Source organism: Oryx dammah, unplaced genomic scaffold (assembly GCF_014754425.2).
Source record: "Oryx dammah isolate SB20612 unplaced genomic scaffold, SCBI_Odam_1.1 HiC_scaffold_28, whole genome shotgun sequence".
NCBI classification, from domain to species: domain Eukaryota; kingdom Metazoa; phylum Chordata; class Mammalia; order Artiodactyla; family Bovidae; genus Oryx; species Oryx dammah.
In genome coordinates, this window is record NW_024070212.1 from 41,776,669 (window position 1) to 41,794,760 (window position 18,092).

The window sequence follows — 18,092 nt, forward strand, 5'->3', positions numbered from 1 at the left end:
GGCTACAGTCCAAAGGGCTGCAAAGAGTCAGACATGACTGAACATTCATGCACGAAAGAGAACACGGCACTGTAAAGATGGAGAAAAAGGAATTTGAAGATGCTGGCCTTGAGTATCTGGAGTGCTATTTCAGACTGGAGTGATGTAACCACAAACCAAATAATGTTGGCACCCACCAGAAGCTGGAAGAAAAAATGGAGTGGATTATTCCCTAAAGCCTCCAGAGGGAACATAATCCCTCTGACACTTTGATATTAGCCCAATGATACTGATTTTGGATTTCTTGCCTGCAAAACTGAGGGAGAATACATTACTCTTATTTTAAGCAATCAAACGTGGTAATTTGCTACAGCAGCCCCAGGAAACCAAACCAAGCATCTGAGTCTATAATGAAATAATGTAATTGTTCTCCAGTCCTTGTGTAGTCGGGAAGAATGCATTTACTATGTGCTGGAAGAAGACTGGTTAAAATTAAGCTTTTAGTACTCAAAAAAGTTATTAATAAGTTAACAGGAAAACTGGGTCATACTGAAAAGTGCATAGAACAGTTCCTGGCACATAGTATGTGCTCAATAAATAGATTTTTAAAAATAAATGCCAAAATCAGTAACAAATCAAGGATACCAAAAAATGAGATATCAGTCTAGTGATCACCCATCATGGAACATCTGAAGCCTATCCACTTGGTTGATAAAACTAAGTGATTAATAATAACACTTCTACAGGGAAGGTAGAGACTTGACAAACATTACAAAGTAATTCTACTACAGCTAATTTTATAAAACATCAATTTCTTTGCTATTTTAAAGAACATAAAGGCAAAAGAAAGTACAGATTACATGTTTATTAGTCTCTGTTTTTATAACCTGAAATATTAATAGATAATCAGAGATAAATGTACAAACTAGAAAACAATTTTCCAATTTTAAGTTTTCTGTCGATATTCAATTACCCTCAAATTGACTCCTTTAACATGATTTACTACCCAATTTCAGGTATACTACATTTGTCAAAACATACTATCTGAAATATATCTATATATATGCAGAAAGTCAAACATAGTCCTATAAAATAGCTTTGATTTTCAAGCACTAACATTAATAATAGGGTTCTAGTATTTTCTAACATTTTAAAAATGTTTAAGTATTAAACTGTACTAGGGTAATCAAGAATAATGTCTAGCTCTTTATTTAATTCAGCCTGAGGATAAATCTTTAAGATAAGGGGCCTTAAAATATTTTTCTTTGCAGCCTTCACAAATGGTAAAAGTTTTAGAAAAATATGTTTATCAGTGAAAATAATTTAACTGAAACTTCACATGAATTGTTACTGATAGTTTATGGCCTGGCAAACTGTCAAAGATTTAAAAATTTTTAAAAATCCTAAGCTGTTAATTTATGATTGGGTAACTAATGAAAGATTACCACACTCCTATAAGGACAAAATTCCAATATTAAAATTCAAATCCATTCTAAATCTGACAACGCAACCACTCCCAAGTAAACCTATAATAGTCTTAGTAGTTTTTATTTGCTATGGTTGTATTAACTATATAGGATATAAAAATATTTTATTTGTTTTATGCTTGTTTTTTTGTTTCCAAAACTTAAAAAATTTTTATTGAACTACTGTATAGTTGATTTACAATGGTTTCTGGTATATAGAAAAGTGATTCAGTTATATATGCACAATTATTTTTCATTATAGGTCACATTATAAGATATTGAATATAGGTGCCTGTGCCAAATGGTAGGATCTTGTTTATCTATCTTATACATAGTAGTTTCTATCTGCTAATCTCAAACTCCTAATTTACCCCTCCTCCTGGTTTTCCCCTTTGGTAATCATAAGTTTGTTTTCTATGTCTGTGAGTTTCTATTTCTGAATACAATATGAATCTATCTCATGCTCTGCTTCATTTCTGATGGGGAGAGCCTTCAGGGTTTCACAGCTCTAAATCTACCGTCCATATAGCAATGTCTTAATAAAATGTGGATCTAATCACACGCCTTTCCTATTTGTAAAGTTTAACTGAAATACAGTGCCGGTCACATATTAGTCATTTACTCTATGCTAGATTTATAAAAGAACAAATAAACTCTGTAATATGTAAATTCTCAGAAGGGAAAAATGACCCTGTGAATTAAGTCTCTCTGTATATACATAAAAAACAAATGAAACTGGTTTTCATTAAATATTTTCTAACAGTTGCAACTTCACAAGAGAAGTTAAATTAATGAAATAACTATTTACTGAGCACCTGCAACCAATCAGACATTGTGCTAGGTGCTTTATAGGCATCATCTCACTTAAAATTCATTTAATCTGTAAAGGAGATACCACTCATTTGACAGATTAAAAACTGAAGTTCTGAGATATTAAGTCTATAACTTCCTTTGCATGATATGCCAGAATTCAGATACAAAGCATGATTTCTCTCAGTCAAAGCTACAATTCATGGCCCATGAATTTTTGCAAGGAGTCTACTGCATGGTCTTTGCAATAATGCCTAAGTGTTGAAACATGTCTAAGTTTTAGACGGTCAGTCACCATAACATATTAGAATAAGTCTCCACCAGACTGTATAACTTCACATTCTGTCTCCACATAACCATATCCAAGGCAAAACACTTAACCTCTGTTCCTCCTTTCTCTTACCTATAAAATAGGAATAAACAATAGTATGTACTTCATAGGATGGTTTAAAGGATATAAATCACAAAACAGTGGTTATTATTCTACACTGCCTCATCTGAGTATGCACTGGATAAAACAGTCAGCAAAAACAAGACTGGGAGCGGACTGTGGCTCAGATTATGAACTCCTTATTGCCAAATTCAGACTTAAATTGAACAAAGTGGTGAAAACCATTAGACCATTCCGTTATGACCTAAATCAAATCCCTTATGATTATACAGTGGAAGTTGAGAAATAGATTTAAGGGATTAGATCTGATAAGACAGAGTGCCTGATGAACTATGGACGGAGGTCTGTGACATTGTACAGGAGACAGGGAACAAGACCATCCCCGAGAAAAAGAAATGCAAAAAAGCAAAATGGTTGTCTGGGGAGGCCTTACAAATAGCTGTGAAAAGAAGGGAAGCCAAAAGCAAAGGAGAAAAGGAAAAATATAAGCATCTGAATGCAGAGTTCCAAAGAACAGCAAGGAGAAATAAGAAAGCCTTCCTCAGCGATCAATGCAAAGAAATAAGAGGAAAAGAACAGAATGGGAAAGACAGAGATCTCTTCAAGAAAATTAGAGATACTAAGGGAACATTTCATGCAAAGATGGGCTCCGTAAAGGATAGAAATGGTATGGACCTAACGGAAGCAGAAGATATTAAGAAGAGGTAGCAAGAATACACAGAACAACTGTACAAAAAAGATCTTCATGACCCAGATAATCACGAAGGTGTGATCACTCCCACTCACCTAGAGCCGGACATCCTGGAATGTGAAGTCAGGTGGGCCTTAGGAAGCATTACTACGAACAAAGCTAGTGGAGGTGATGGCATTCCAGTTGAGCTATTTCAAATCCTGAATGATGCTGTGAAAGTGCTGCACTCAATATGTCAGCAAATTTAGAAAACTCAGCAGTGGCCACAGGACTGGCAAAGGTCAGTTTTCATTCCAATCCCAAAGAAAGCTCAAACTACCGCACAATTGTACTCATTTCACACGCTAGTAAAGTAATGCTCAAAATTCTCCAAGCCAGGCTTCAGCAATACGTGAACCGCGAACTTCCAGATGTTCAAGCTGGTTTTAGAAAAGGTAGAGGAACCAGAGATCAAATTGCAAACATCTGCTGGATCATGGAAAAAGCAAGAGAATTCCAGAAAAACATCTATTTCTGCTTTATTGACTATGCCAAAGCCTTTGAGTGTGTGGATCACAATAAACTGTGGAAAATTCTGAAAGAGATGGGAATACTAGACCACCTGACTTGCCTTTTAAGAAACCTGTATACAGGTCAGGAAGGAACAGTTAGAACTGGACATGGAACAACAGATTGGTTCCAAATAGGAAAAGGAGTATGTCAAGGTTGTATATTGTCACCCTGCTTATTTAACTTATATGCAGAGTACATCATGAGAAATGCTGGGCCGGAGAAAGCACAAGCTGGAATCAAGATTGCTGGGAGAAATATCAATAACCTCAGATATGCAGATGACACCACCCTTATGGCAGAAAGTGAAGAGGAACTAAAGAGCCTCTTGACGAGAGTGAAAGAAGAGTGAAAAATTTGGCTTAAAGCTCAACATTCAGAAAACTAGGATCATGGCATCTGGTCCCATCACTTCATGGCAAACAGATGGGGAAACAGTGCAAACAGTGGCTGACTTTATTTTGGGGGGCTCCAAAATCACTGCAGATGGTGATTGCAGCCATGAAATTAAAAGACGCTTGCTCCTTGGAAGGAAAGTTATAACCAACCTGGACAGCATATTAAAAAGCAGAGATAATACTTTGCCAACAAAGGTCCATTTAGTCAAGGCTATGGTTTTTCCAGTAGTCCTGTATGGATGTGAGAGTTGGACTATAAAGAAAGCTGAATGCAGAAGAATTGATGTCTTTGAACTGTGGTGTTGGAGAAGACTCTTCAGAGTCCCTTAGACTGTGAGGAGATCCAACCAGTCCATCCTAAAGGAGATCAGTCCTGGGTGTTCATTGGAGCGACTGACGTTGAAGCTGAAACTCCAATAATTTGGCCACTTTTTGCGAAGAGCTGACCCATTTGAAAAGACCCTGATGCTGGGAAAGATTGAGGGCAGGAGGAGAAGGCGACGACAGAGGATGAGATGGTTGGATGGCATCACTGACACAATGGATATGGGTTTGGGTGGACTCCAGGAGTTGGTGATGGACAGGGAGGCCTGGCGTACTGCAGTTCATGGGGTCGCAAGGAGTCAGACATGACTGAGCAACTGAACTGAACTGAACTGAATAAGACTCATGTTACAAAATGCCACTGCTGCTGCTGCTGCTAAGTCACTTCAGTCGTGTCCGACTCTGTGTGACCCCATAGACCAGGCTCCCCCATCCCTGGGATTCTCCAGGCAAGAACACTGGAGTGGGTTGCCATTTCCTTCTACAATGCATGAAAGTGAAAAGTGAAAGTGAAGTCGCTCAGTCATGCTCGACTCTTCACAACCCCATGGACTGCAGCCCACCAGGCTCCTCCATCCATGGGATTTTTCCAGGCAAGAGTACTGAAGTGGGTTGCCATTGCCTTCTCCGACAAAATGCCACTAGTAACATTTAAAACTGGCTTTTTATAGTACATATGAATTTAGAAAAACCTTATCTACCTTTTACAGAAAAACTAGGCAGAGTAGGTATAGTCATGTATGGACATTTCCTTACTGGAATAATTTTCTTTGTTAGCATTTATCTGACATGATCTAAAATTCCAGCTTTATTTTAACTCTGTTTTCTACTATATTACCTGACTTACCAGAGCTTTTCAATTAAACTGCTTATCTCCAGGCAGCAACTGATTCTTTGGTTCCATATGGGATGGTATCTCCAACATGGATGATAAACTCGTAAGAGTTTTGGGTAGGCAATCTGGATTGAGCAGCTGAGTTACACTTTAGCTTATAACATAAACACTCATATTTATATACCAAATACTCTCAAATTTATATAGCAGAAGACACTCAAAAACCAATCATTAAAATACATATAAAAAAAACCATATATAACCACAGCACTATACTCCTTCATTAAAGGAAACAATTAAGTTTAATGTACTTAGGATACACCTGTCTTTCAGACAGGTGAAATCTAATGTTAAGCTACCAATTCATATTGATCTGAACTTTAATAAATTCATACACACATTATCAACTACTAGTTGATGATGTTCAAGTTACCTCAGTAACCCAGACAGGTCTACAATTTACTCTTCAGTTTTTCATAATTTCACAGACACACACAAATCCACAGCAGATTGTTATCAAATAGAAACTTCCTTCTCTAATAAAGGGAGTTAAACTCAAAAGTTATACTTCATAGCTACTGAAGGATGATTAGGCTTTAAGGGAGAGAATATTTCAGTTGATTCTAATTATTTGTCCAGTCATTCATCCTACATACTTTCAACTGAGTTTGATACAAATTATATCCATTTCAAATATAACTGAGGCAGCCCAGACAGTGTATGTAGGACACAGGTTTGATCTGTCTGACCCTGAATATTCTCATTTAAAAGGTGGTGATGGGAAACAAAATATGTCATTCCCCAAATATGCTACTTTGACATATTGAGTAGTAGATATTAAAATGCAGGAAAACCTTCTCTGAATTTCCCTTATCTGCTTAAACATAAATCCTCTAAAAGGAAGTCAACTGTCATAAATCCACTCCCCAAAGGAGCTTCATCAACCAAGGAAGACTGACTATGAATCACAGGAGAGGAGACTAAGAGAGGAAGGTAAATTCTCACGTTGTCCTTTACAAATTCAGATTACCAGGAGAGAACATTTGTAAAAATTCATTCTCTGAATTGCAACTTTGTATATAAAATGGTTTTGCTGTATTCATTGTTTATTATTTATTTTTGGCTGTGCTGGGTCTTTGTTGCTTCATGGGCTTTTCTCTGGTTGCAGTGAGCAGGGGCTACTCTCTAGCTGTGGTGCAAGGGTTTCTCATTGCAGTAGCTTCCTTATTGAAGAGCACAGGTTCTAGGGCACACGGGCTCAGTAGTTGCAGTTTCTGGGCTGTAGAGCATAGGCTCAGTAGCTGTGGCCCACGGGTTTAGCTCTGCGGCGTGTGTGATCCTCCAGGTCCAGGGACCAACCAATCCTGCATTGTTGTTGCTGTTCAGTTGCTAAGTCATCTGACTCTTTATGACCCCACGGACTGCAGCGTGCCAAGCTTCCCTGTTCTTCACCATCTCCCAGAGTTTGCTCAAATTCATATCCACGAAGTCAGTGATGCCCTCTTCTTCTTATATCAGTCTTTCCCTTTATCAGGGTCTTTTCCAATGAGTCAGCTCTTCACATTAAGTGGCCATAGTATTGGAGCTTCAGCTTCAGCATCAGTCCTTCCAATGAATATTTAGGATTGACAGGTTTGATCTCCTTGCTGTCCAAGGGACTCTCAAGAGTTTTCTCCATCACCACAACTCAAAAGCATCAACTTTTTGGGACTCAGACTTCTTTATGACCCAACTCTCACATCTGCACATGACTACTGGAAAAACCATCAGTTCAGTTCAGTTCAGTCTTTCAGTCATGGAAAAACCATAGCTTTGACTATATGGACCTCTGATGGCAAAGTGATGTCTCTGCTTTGTAACATGCTGTCTAGGTTGGCCATAGCTTTTCTTCCAAGGAGCACGCATCTTTTAATTTCATGACTGCAGTCACTGTCCAGTGATTTTGGAGCCCAAGAAAATAAAATCTGTCATTGCTTCTACTTTTTCCCCTTCTATGTGCTGTGAAGTGACGGGACTGGGTGCCATGATCTTAGGTTTTTGAATGTTGAGTTTTAAGTCAGCTTTTTCACTCTCCTCTTACTTTCATCAAGAGGCTCTTTAGTTCCTCTTCACTTTCTGCCATTAGGGTGGTATCATCTGCGTATCTGAGGTTGTTGATACTTCTTGCAATCTTGATTCTAGGTTGTGATTCATCCAGCCTGGCATTTTGCATGATGTACTCTGCATTTAAGTTAAATAAGCAGGGTGACAATATACAGACTTGATATACTCCTTTCTCAATTTTGAACCAGTCCATTGTTCCATATCTGGTTCTAACTGTTGGTTCTTGACCTGCATACAGGTTTCTCAGGAGACAGGTAAGGTGGTCTGGTATTCCCATCTCTTTAAGAATGGTCCATAGTCTGTTGTGTTCCACACAGCCAAAAGCTTTAGCACAGTCAATAAAGATGTTTTTCTGGAATTTGCTTGCATCTTCCATAATCCAAAGGACGTTGGCAACTTGATTTCTAGTTCCTCTGTCTTTTCTAAATCCAGCTTGTCATCTGGAAGTTCTCAATTCATGTACTGCCAAAGCCTAGTTCATGAACTGCTGAAGCCCAGCTTGAAGGATTTTGAGCATTACCTTGCTAGCATGTGAAATGAGTGCAACTGTGTGGTAGTCTGAACATTCACTGGCATTGCCCTTCTTAGGAACTGGAATGAAAACTGACCTTTTCCAGTCCTGTGGCCACAGCTGAGTTTTCCAAATTTGCTGACAGGCAGATTCTTTACCACTGAGCCACCAGGGAGGCCCACTCATGGTTTGATTCTATTGCTTTCTGGTTTGTCTCATTTTGTGTCCTGAAAAACTGGGGTTGGTTTTCTGCCTGCTCAGGCATGCAGGTTATGATTCTTGTGTATGCAAGTAACTCAACTGTAAGGTTGGGGGCCAAAAAAATATGACCAGACAGAAATGTGGTTTACATCTCATCTGCAGCTGGTGTCCTACTGACCACTGCCAGCTTGGGGTTGGGGGTGAGATGTTATCATCTTAAAATTTTGTGTATCACAGAAATAATCAAATTTCCTTCTCCACTGCATTAGAATGAACTCTCACTAGATCCTTAACTATGACCATTTTTAAGTCTTCTGTCATTTACAAATAGTTACTGTTTTACTCTTATGCTTTCCTGAAGTTTGTCCAAAACATTTGTCTTCAAAAAGATTCAAGAAAATGACACCGATAAGTACTCTACATTACAGATTTGTAATAACTTTAAGATCATACCATTGAACTAGGTAATAAATTCCACAACTCTAATGGAAAAAATTAATGGATTCATGAAACTACTAACTTTAGATCAAGCAAAACAGGAATAATTACATGGGACTAAGAAAATGATGAGAATGATTTTTAATTTTATGACTTTTTGTTAAGAACATTGCTAGCTCTTTAACACTTTAACAGATTGAAGGAAACCTTTTTTCTTAAACTAGAAAGCAATTTGGTAAATTATATCTTTGTAAACAGAACTGAAACATTTATTTATCTGTTTCTCCCTAAGTGATTCTTCAAGAAATCAGAAATTAATAGTGAGTGTTCTTAATTTCATGACAATATAGTTACTTGCCTATGTTCAATAAGAATCTGTTTTCCTTGTAATAGGATACAATTGGAAACACTGGCTATACTGCCAAAGTTTTGACTGAGATGTCATATTTGAGGATAATATCAACTTTAAGGAATTAAAGTAGACTTTGTATAAAGTCCACCAATCTTTTGGTAAAGAATCCGCCTGCAATGTGGGAGACCTGGGTTCAATGCCTGGGTTGGGAAGATCACCTGGAGAAGGGAAAGGGTTCCCACTCCAGTATTCTGGCCTGGAGAATTCCATGGACTGTATGGTCCATTGGGTCACAAAGAGTCGGACACGATTCCAACTTTCACTTTACAAGGGCAATGAAGCCCCTTCCAGAAAAACAAAAACAAACTAAAACACACACACCCCCACCCCCCACCCCGGTATCTTGCTTTCATAGTTCCCAGCCATATCAGGTGAGTAAGGAAGGTCATTACACACACACACACACACACCCCACACACACACACACCCCACCCTGGTATCTTGCTTTCATAGTTCCCAGCCATATCAGGAGAGTAAGGAAGGTCATTTTCTGGTAGGTCCAAGAACTTAAGGATTTCTTAGGGACCTCAAGGAAAAAGAAGAGAAATTCACTCAAATCTAAGTATTACAGGAGAAATCTGATGGTCAGTCCTTGGCTTGGCTTTCTGGGGTTGAGATACTTTCATACGTCTGAGATTCCTTCTGAAAAGTTATAGCAAAGCAGATTTTTAAAAGAGTCTTTATGGTCAATTACTATTCTTACTGCATTTACATAAATAATCCAGCCAAGTTTAATGAGACTAGATTTATTTTGCAAACAAATTAGTCTTACTGTGACTATCTTTGGTAGAAGTAGAGAGGACTACAGAGAGAACATTTGTTTCAGTAGCACACTTTTGTGGATATCAAATTCTACTGTAGTCCACTGTCTTTGAGGTTTTGTAATCCACTTGTACACTGGATTGGATCCCTGAATTATTCTAGTTTCCTCCAATATCTAGTTATGACTCTCTAAACTAACATTTTCAACTTTCTCTACTCTGACTTGGAATCACAAAAACTAAACACTGTCCTTTTCCCAAAGCCCTGCACGCTGAAGCTAGACAACCTGGATAACTTGTTATTTCTTCCAGTTTTATTGAGCTATAATTGACATTCAGCACCACATAATTTTATGTTGTACAGCATAATGATTTGACTTACATACATCGTGAAATGATTACCACAGTAAATTTAGTGAATACCAATCTTCTCATGTGAATTAAATAGAAAATATATATTTATGTTTTTTGCCTTATGATGAGAATGTTTATGATTTACTCTCAACTTTGATATATAAAGTACAGAAGTAATACTTACCTTTATCACATTGTACATTATAGCCCTAGTACTTATCATCTTATAACTGAAAGTTTTTGCCTTTTGACTACCATCTTCCAAGTCTACCCTACCTTCCACCCTGCCACTCTCTGGTAACCACAAATCTGATGTCTTTTTTCTGAGTTTGTTTTTGAAGTACAACTGACATACAACACTATGCTAGTTCCTGGTATGCATCATGTGATTTGCTATTTCTATACATTTCTAAAGTAATCACCATGATACATACAGTCACCATCTGCCACCTAAGATTTACATATGTATTGACTATATTCCCCACATTGTACATTTCCTACTTGTGACCATTCATTTTGTTACTGAAAGTTGTACCTTTTAATCTCTTCCACCTATTTCTCCCCTCCCTCCATCCCTGTATCCTCAGGTAACCAGGTGCTTGTTCTCTGAGTTTATGATTCTATTTCTATTTAGAATGATCACTCTTGTGTTGTAGTATAATCTTATTTCAGCTTTTTATTAATCTTATATTTGAAAATGATTTTCTGTTCTATGTTTTAATACTTTCCTTGATCCTCAAAGTAATAAATCTTTGAGGTAGTATAGATAACTTTCTCAAAAAATGATAGCAAAATGCTAATTTAACAAATATTATAAAATACTTATAAAGTGCAGCATACAAGAGAAGAATGTTTTGGACTGAAGATAGACTTTAGAGAGCTTTATAAGAAGGAAGTAGCAACTTCCAGTTGGAAAAGAAGTCCTGGGAATACTGTACAGCATGGTAACTATAGTTAATAATATCATATTGTATATTTGAAAGTTGCAAAAAGAGTAAACTTAAAATCTTAAAAGCTGTCATTACAAGAACAATTTTGTATCTATGTGTGGTGATGAATGTTAACTAGATTTGTGGTGATAATTTTGCAATACATACAAATATCCAATCATTATGATGTACACTGGAAACTAATACGGAGTTATATGTCAATTACATCTCAATTTTTTAAAAAAGTAAAGGAGATGGCATTAAAGAATACCTTTTGCAAAGATGGACAGAATGATTTCTACAAAGATGGGAACAAAGGCCTTCCTTGTAGAAAGAAAGGATGTAAGCAAAGAAGAAGGCACATAGGCATAGAACATGCTCAGAAATTAACTTCAAAGTAACTATTATGATTGAGCTAAAAAACAGAACTCATGGGATAAAATAATTTTTTAAAAAAGAATGAAAGGGACATGTTGATTTGATTGAAGTCAAGGACAGCTATACATTTTTGAAGAGCTTTGGTTGGTAACCTAAACAATTTTAAATTTAATCCGGATTCAATAGAAAGTCAGTTGAGTATGTCTGAGGAAAGAGAAACCAAGGAATACATAAGACCTCTGGTTTTGAAAAGCAGTTTCAAGGGGAGTCACTGGAAGGGAGATAGGCTGAGGGCAGCAAACCCAGCCACTGCCACAGAGCAATTAAGAGGCAAGAGAAGTCACGTTTAGCACAGAAATGAAAAAGAGAACAAGCAAACTGGGATGCTGAAAAAGTAGAATCAATACTTGGGAGGAAAGTTAGGACCAGGAATGTAAATTTAGAAGTCATGCTCTTAAAGGAAACAATCTGAGTTTACCAGCGAAAATGAGTAAGTGAACCAAGCGAGAAACTACCAGATTTCATTTTTAACTACCAAAGTTGAATGCTTATCGAAAACAAAAAAACTGCGGTTTCATTTTCAAATACTGCATGTAAGAACATAATAAAAGATTCAGCCTTGTACCATAAAGTAATGAAACGTGTTTTACCAAGCATGGCCCCAGTACTACATTTAATATTACCCTTTAATTCATTTGAACCAGCGTCCCCTGTAGTTTAGTTGCTTTAAATAAAAATTAATTAAAATCTTCCCTTCCTAAACACTCAGAACCCAACAAGCACACCTTTTCTGATAGGAATCCCACCTGGCCTCAGACAGCCTTTGCCTGCGTACTAGCCTTACCAAGGACAACCTTTCCATTTCCTGAAGTCCCTGAGGCTTCTTCAGCTCAGGGTCCCAGTCTCCTGGCTCGGCATCAGCCACAGGGCCGTACACCCAGCGGGAGCTCCAGGGCAGTTCGCAAGTGGAATGACCGCCAGCCTGGCTCTCCGGCCACTCGGTTCCGCACGCCCCAGACTCTAAAGCACACACTGCCGTTTTCATTTGGCTGACACACCCCTTTCCTGGAGCCCTTTTCCTTCCTACACCCAGCACATTCCTCACGTCGTCCCCCGTACTTACAACGTGTCACTTCATCCACTCCCACCCCGCACTCAGCCAGTACTTAAGGTATTCCACACCGTTCCCTTCACTCAGACTTCGTATCAGCCCCGCGCCCGCTGCATCCTCCCGGAGCTGCCCCGGCCAAAGCTGAGGCCACCGGCCTGCCCGTGCCCGCCGCCACCCAGGAGCGCACCAGGCTCACCTTCCGCGCAGCTCGGCCGGCTGCGCGTACTGGGGGCGGCGGCTCAGCTCGGCCCGGCGCCCCAGGCTGCGGCGCCCGCCGGGTCCCCCGCGACCCTTGAAGCGCAGCGCCACTCGCTAGCGCCGCCGTCGCTGCCGCCGGCCCGGTGCGGCCCAGGCGTTTCCGGGTTCCCGCGGTCCCGTCTCCCAATCGCTCCGGCTGCCGCCTCGACCCGGGTGAACGCCGTTCCCGGCTCGGCTCTGCTGGTCCCACCTTAGCACTTGCCAACTCCATCCCCAAGACGAGGACTTCAGAGGCTCCGCGGGCGACCCCCGGTGCCGGCTTCACTGTCGTGTCCTTGCCTGGGGCAGTGCCTCCTGCTAGTTGTTTCCTAAAGGGACACAGCGGACGGAGTGACTCCAGCGGCGTGCCTCTGCCGGCCTGCCTGGTGGCGAAGGGCGCCAGGGTGTGAGACTGCGAAAGTAAAGTCAAAGTCCTTTGGGGGCAAAGGACCCTGAGAGGGAGGGAGGAGGTGGATCCAGGAAGCAAACAAACTGGGTTCTAGAAATGTCAGTGACAGTGAAAACTAACGAGATTCGGTCTGGCGCAGGCTGCCACTCATTTTTCTGGAAGGCTTGTTCGGTTGGGAATAACCGCTTCTCCCACCCTGGTTTAGACCCTGAGGCTGAACAGAGCATAGAGCAGCGCCACCAAATTAGTAGGGTAGGATTATCCCTTTCCTCTTAACACCACGCCGCTATGAATTAAGCCCGTGTCTATACTGCAAATGATTAAAACTACGTCGGAGAAAGACAAACGGAGAAAGAGAGCAGAAAAGCAAAATTAAATAACTGTGTAGAGTGACTGGCTTTAAAATTTTGGCTCAGATGGAAACGAATCTGCCTGCAACGCAGGAGACCCAGGTTGGATCCCTGGGTTGGGAAGATCCCTTGGAGAAGGAAATGGCAGGATTCTTGCCTGGGAAATCCCACGGACAGAAGAGCCTGGAGGGCCTACAGTGCATGGGGCTCGCAAACAGACACGACTTGAGCGACTAACACTCATGATCTTGAGAAATTCCCTGGATGATGGAATATATCTTAGATTTTCATGTTTGTTCTAAATATTTTGGAAGTAAAATGTGCCTGATGCATAATAATAATAGCTAGGCACTATTATAAGATTAAGATACAGAGATAATATATAATGAATCTCTTCCTCCTTTTGTAAGAGGGAAAAGATTTAAAATATTTTAGAAATACTTCAGCAGGAAAAATATACCTTATGACATAAATACATTTTTTTTTTAAAGATAAAAAGACTTTTTGGTCTGTTCAAAAAGTTTTAAAATGAAAGGGAGAGAAGTGGAGGCAATTATTCATTAGGAAACAGTAACATGGTGCTTTGGCCTCTTGGAAGAGGACCAAAGCTCTAAACAGACAAAAACAACAATGGAAACAGAGAGTTCAATATATTTATGACACCCACAACTGATGTAAAGATACAGGTTGCCAAACTGATGACCAAAAGGAAGTAATGCTTTCATTGACCTCTCCTCATTACTCTTGCCTGGAGAATCCCAGGGACGGGGGAGCCTGATGGGCTGCTGTCTATGGGGCCGCACAGAGTCGGACACGACTGAAGCGACCTAGCAGCAGCAGCAGCAGCAGCAGCTTTACAATTTGTAATACTAATGTAGCAGAAACTAGTTTAGGCACCCCATTATGTTAGCCCTTATTCTCTCTACCCATTCAACCTACACAGCACATGGTTGCACCTCAGTCCCATCTGACTGACTCTTTGGGACATCATGGACTATAGCCCCATGGACTGTAACTCACCAGGCTCTTCTGTCCATGGAATTTCCCAGGCAAGAATACTGGAGTGAGTTGCCATTTCCTCCTCCAGGGGTCAAACCTGACTTGAGTCTCTGGAGTCTCCTGTATTGGCTGGCAGATTCTTTATACTAGCCCCACCTGGGAAGCCCAACATATAGATGTTTATAAAGTTTTCCCTCTCTTTCTGGCTTAATAGCACTGTGAAAATGATTGCCCTCTAGCTAAGGCTGTACCATCCACCTAATGTTTAACCCTCCAAGAGGACACTCTCTATCACTGCTTTCCATTGGGAACATTCTTCATTCCAGAAAGAATGTCATGGCTGACCACCAGAACCTGTTCTGAATCACCTAATGCCAGCCCTAACATCTCAATATCCCCAGGAGGAGGAAAAGAATGCAAGAACACATCAGCCCTGATCCTCATCTTCAGCCCCATTTACCACCTAAAAACTGTAAGATCTCTTCCAGCTTCCCCAGGGAAGGAGAGCACAGTCTTGAGAGCATTAACTTTCAAGCTTTTTACGCTCTCAAGCCCCACTGCTCCTGGCAAAGTAATAAAGCTTCTGATTTCTCCAAAGCACTGTCTCTGTATTTTTACTTGGTGTTGGTGAGCAATAACACTGAACTGCTTTCAGTTTCCCTGTATATACCCCTCATAGCACCTGTTCCGGAGAAGGCAATGGCAACCCACTCCAGTACTCTTGCCTGGAAAATCCCATGGATGGAGGAGCCTGGTAGGCTGCGGTCCATGGGGTCGCTGAGAGTCGGACACGATTGAGCGACTTCACTTTCACTTTTCGCTTTCATGCATTGGAGAAGGAAATAGCAACCCACTCCAATAGTCTTGCCTGGAGAATCCTAGGGACAGGGGAGCCTGGTGGGCTGCCGTCTATGGGGTCGCACAGAGTCGGACACCACTGAAGCGACTTAGCAGCAGCAGCAGCAGCACCTATTCCCATTCCTCATGCTCTTAACTGAATGTTGAATATGTTTCCACTGCTCCCGCTTACATTTTTTATGGCTAGCTCCACTCATTTTTCAGCTCTCTGTTCAGGTATTATCACAAACTTGAAGCTTTTTCTTGCCTCCTTCCTTCCAGGGATCTGAACTCCTTCTCTGTGGTTCCAGAACATCTTGAGGCATCTTGTACATCTCTAAATAATTTTACTTCACTGTATTGTGATCTGATCTATATTTCTCCTTTCTGCCCAACACTCTCCATGAGGTAAGTGCTATCCTATTTATCTCCAGATCTCCAGCACTTGGCACAGTGCTTAGCACATAGTAGAAACTCAACACATATTTCCTGAAAGGAACTAAACTGGTTGGTAATGATGGTGAAGACAAGCCAGACAGTATAAAAGCTCGCCAGGGAAGAATGGCCAGCACAGCCTAAACTGCAAGTCTAGGCATCTAACACAAAGAATTCAAGTCAGCACCTAAGGTCTGAAGCTCTTTTAATAATAATAACCCAATAAGGATTGTATTTGAGGAGTTTGCTGTATCAATCTCATTTAACCCTCACAATAGCCCTATAAAGTAGGCATTAATACCTGTATTTTACTGAAGGAGAACATGAGACTTAATCCTTACTGAAGCTCCCATATCTACTGAAAAGTAAACTGGGATTCAAATCCTAATTTGTCTGCCTTTAAGTCCATGCATTAAAACACTACATTTAGCTGTGGTAGAACAGAAAAGGAATGAACACCGTAGAGGAAAAAAAGGTGTCTGTCAGCAAAAGTAGCAATAGGGGTAGGAGTATCAGTGAAAAACAGAGATGACTATGAAGGAAGAGAGAAAAAGAGCAACCTGGGGGTACTGGGGCAGAGGACCAGCTTTGGGTTTTCTATGATAACAGATCTGAAAGGCAAAATTTTGACATCTTAAAAGACAGACGAATGAGAATAACATATTAGTCCAAGGGGAGCCAGAGTGAAACAGGACTATGTTTCTCACTGGTGCTTGATTAGGGTTGCCAGATAAAATACACATCTAGTTAAACTTGAATTCCAAATAAACAGTGCATAATTGTTTAGTATTAATCTATGCAAGACGTGGGACTTCGCAAGCAGCTCAGTGGTAAAGAACCAGTTTGCCAGTGCAGGAAACACAGGAGATCTGGATTCAATCTTTGGGTCGGAAAGATCCCCTGGAGGAGGAATTCCTGTATTCCAGTATTGTTGCCTGGAAAAATTCCATGGACAGAGGAGTCTGGCGGGCTGCACTTCATGGTGTTGCAAAGAGTCTGGACATGACTGAGCGACTGAGCATGCATTCAATATGTGGTGTATACTGTGGAAATGGAATGTTGCCTGCCATTCCAGAAACAGGGTGTTGCCCATCATCCTGGTTCTACAAGGATCAAGCCACCAGCCAATGAAGCATACCCCACCCCCATGCACCCCAAGGGGAATTCAGGATGGAGAAAGATAAGAAATAGTCAGTCTATTCTTCTGGATACTGGCCCTAAATAGTTGAGCTGTATATCTAAGGAATAATTTCAGTGCATCAGTCCATACACCGAAAAACACTAGCATCTTTAACTTTGATATCTGTTTTTTGTGATTAGTACTAAGCTCTTGATGTTAGACTGCATGTTTTGTTTTGTTTTCAGCAGAAACCTCCTATATGTCTTGGCTTCTCCCTTAGTTCTTTGAAACAGTTCCCCAGAGCTATCTGAGAGTATGTTTCCCAGGCTACAGACTGCAATAAGATCTCCAAATAAAACTGAACTTGCAACTTTTTGGCTGTGTGTTTTTCTTCATGTGACAGTGCTTAAAAAAATTTGTTTTATCAGAAATTCAAATTTAACGTGGTATCCTATATTTTTATTTTCTAAATCTGACAACCCTATCGAAAGCATGAATATTATGATATTGCACAATAACTGCAGTTTCCAAGGGTGCCCCAGAGAAATTAAGACCAAATTAAATTATATTTGGTGCAGATGACACTGCAAGCCTTAAGCACACAAAGTAACATTCCCCCCATCAGTATCTTCAGGCAGAGTCAAGGCTGGTACTTTATGAACTTTAATGGCTTAAGACTTCATAGGAAAAAAAAAGACAAGAAACAAAGTGAGCAGGGACTATGGAGATTTATATATTTAAAAAAATGTTTTTTAATTTCTTTCTAAAACAGTTAAAATATAAAAAATTTCCTGGGGAATTAAACAGGTTTCCAGGTATCACTTATACTTTGTTCCTATACTATTATAGTTCTTAAAACTATGGAATTGAAGTTGAAGCTCATGAACAGGAAAAACCAGTCTTTCCTTGCTTCTCAAGCTACTGAATCTGGCATGTTCTTATTAGTTCTTTAGGACAAAGCACCTGCATAGAAAGAATAGCCGAAGTTTATTTACTTGACCATCATTTACCTCTAAAAGAAATTGAATGAGGTTACTTCCATATCATCAGTAGCTCAGTAGTCA

General features: G+C 40.1%; 1 protein-coding gene across 1 annotated transcript in view; it reads right to left on the reverse strand.

Annotated features, from left to right (window-relative positions):
• The window catches only part of SLC35A3 (solute carrier family 35 member A3), a 42,270-nt gene extending 29,275 nt beyond the window's left edge, over positions 1 to 12,995 (reverse strand). Inside the window, exon 1 of the mRNA XM_040232235.1 lies at positions 12,838 to 12,995. The gene's annotated coding sequence lies outside the window, so the exon portion shown is untranslated. The remainder of the gene's footprint in view (positions 1 to 12,837) is intronic.
• Between the last annotated feature and the right edge of the window lie 5,097 nt (positions 12,996 to 18,092).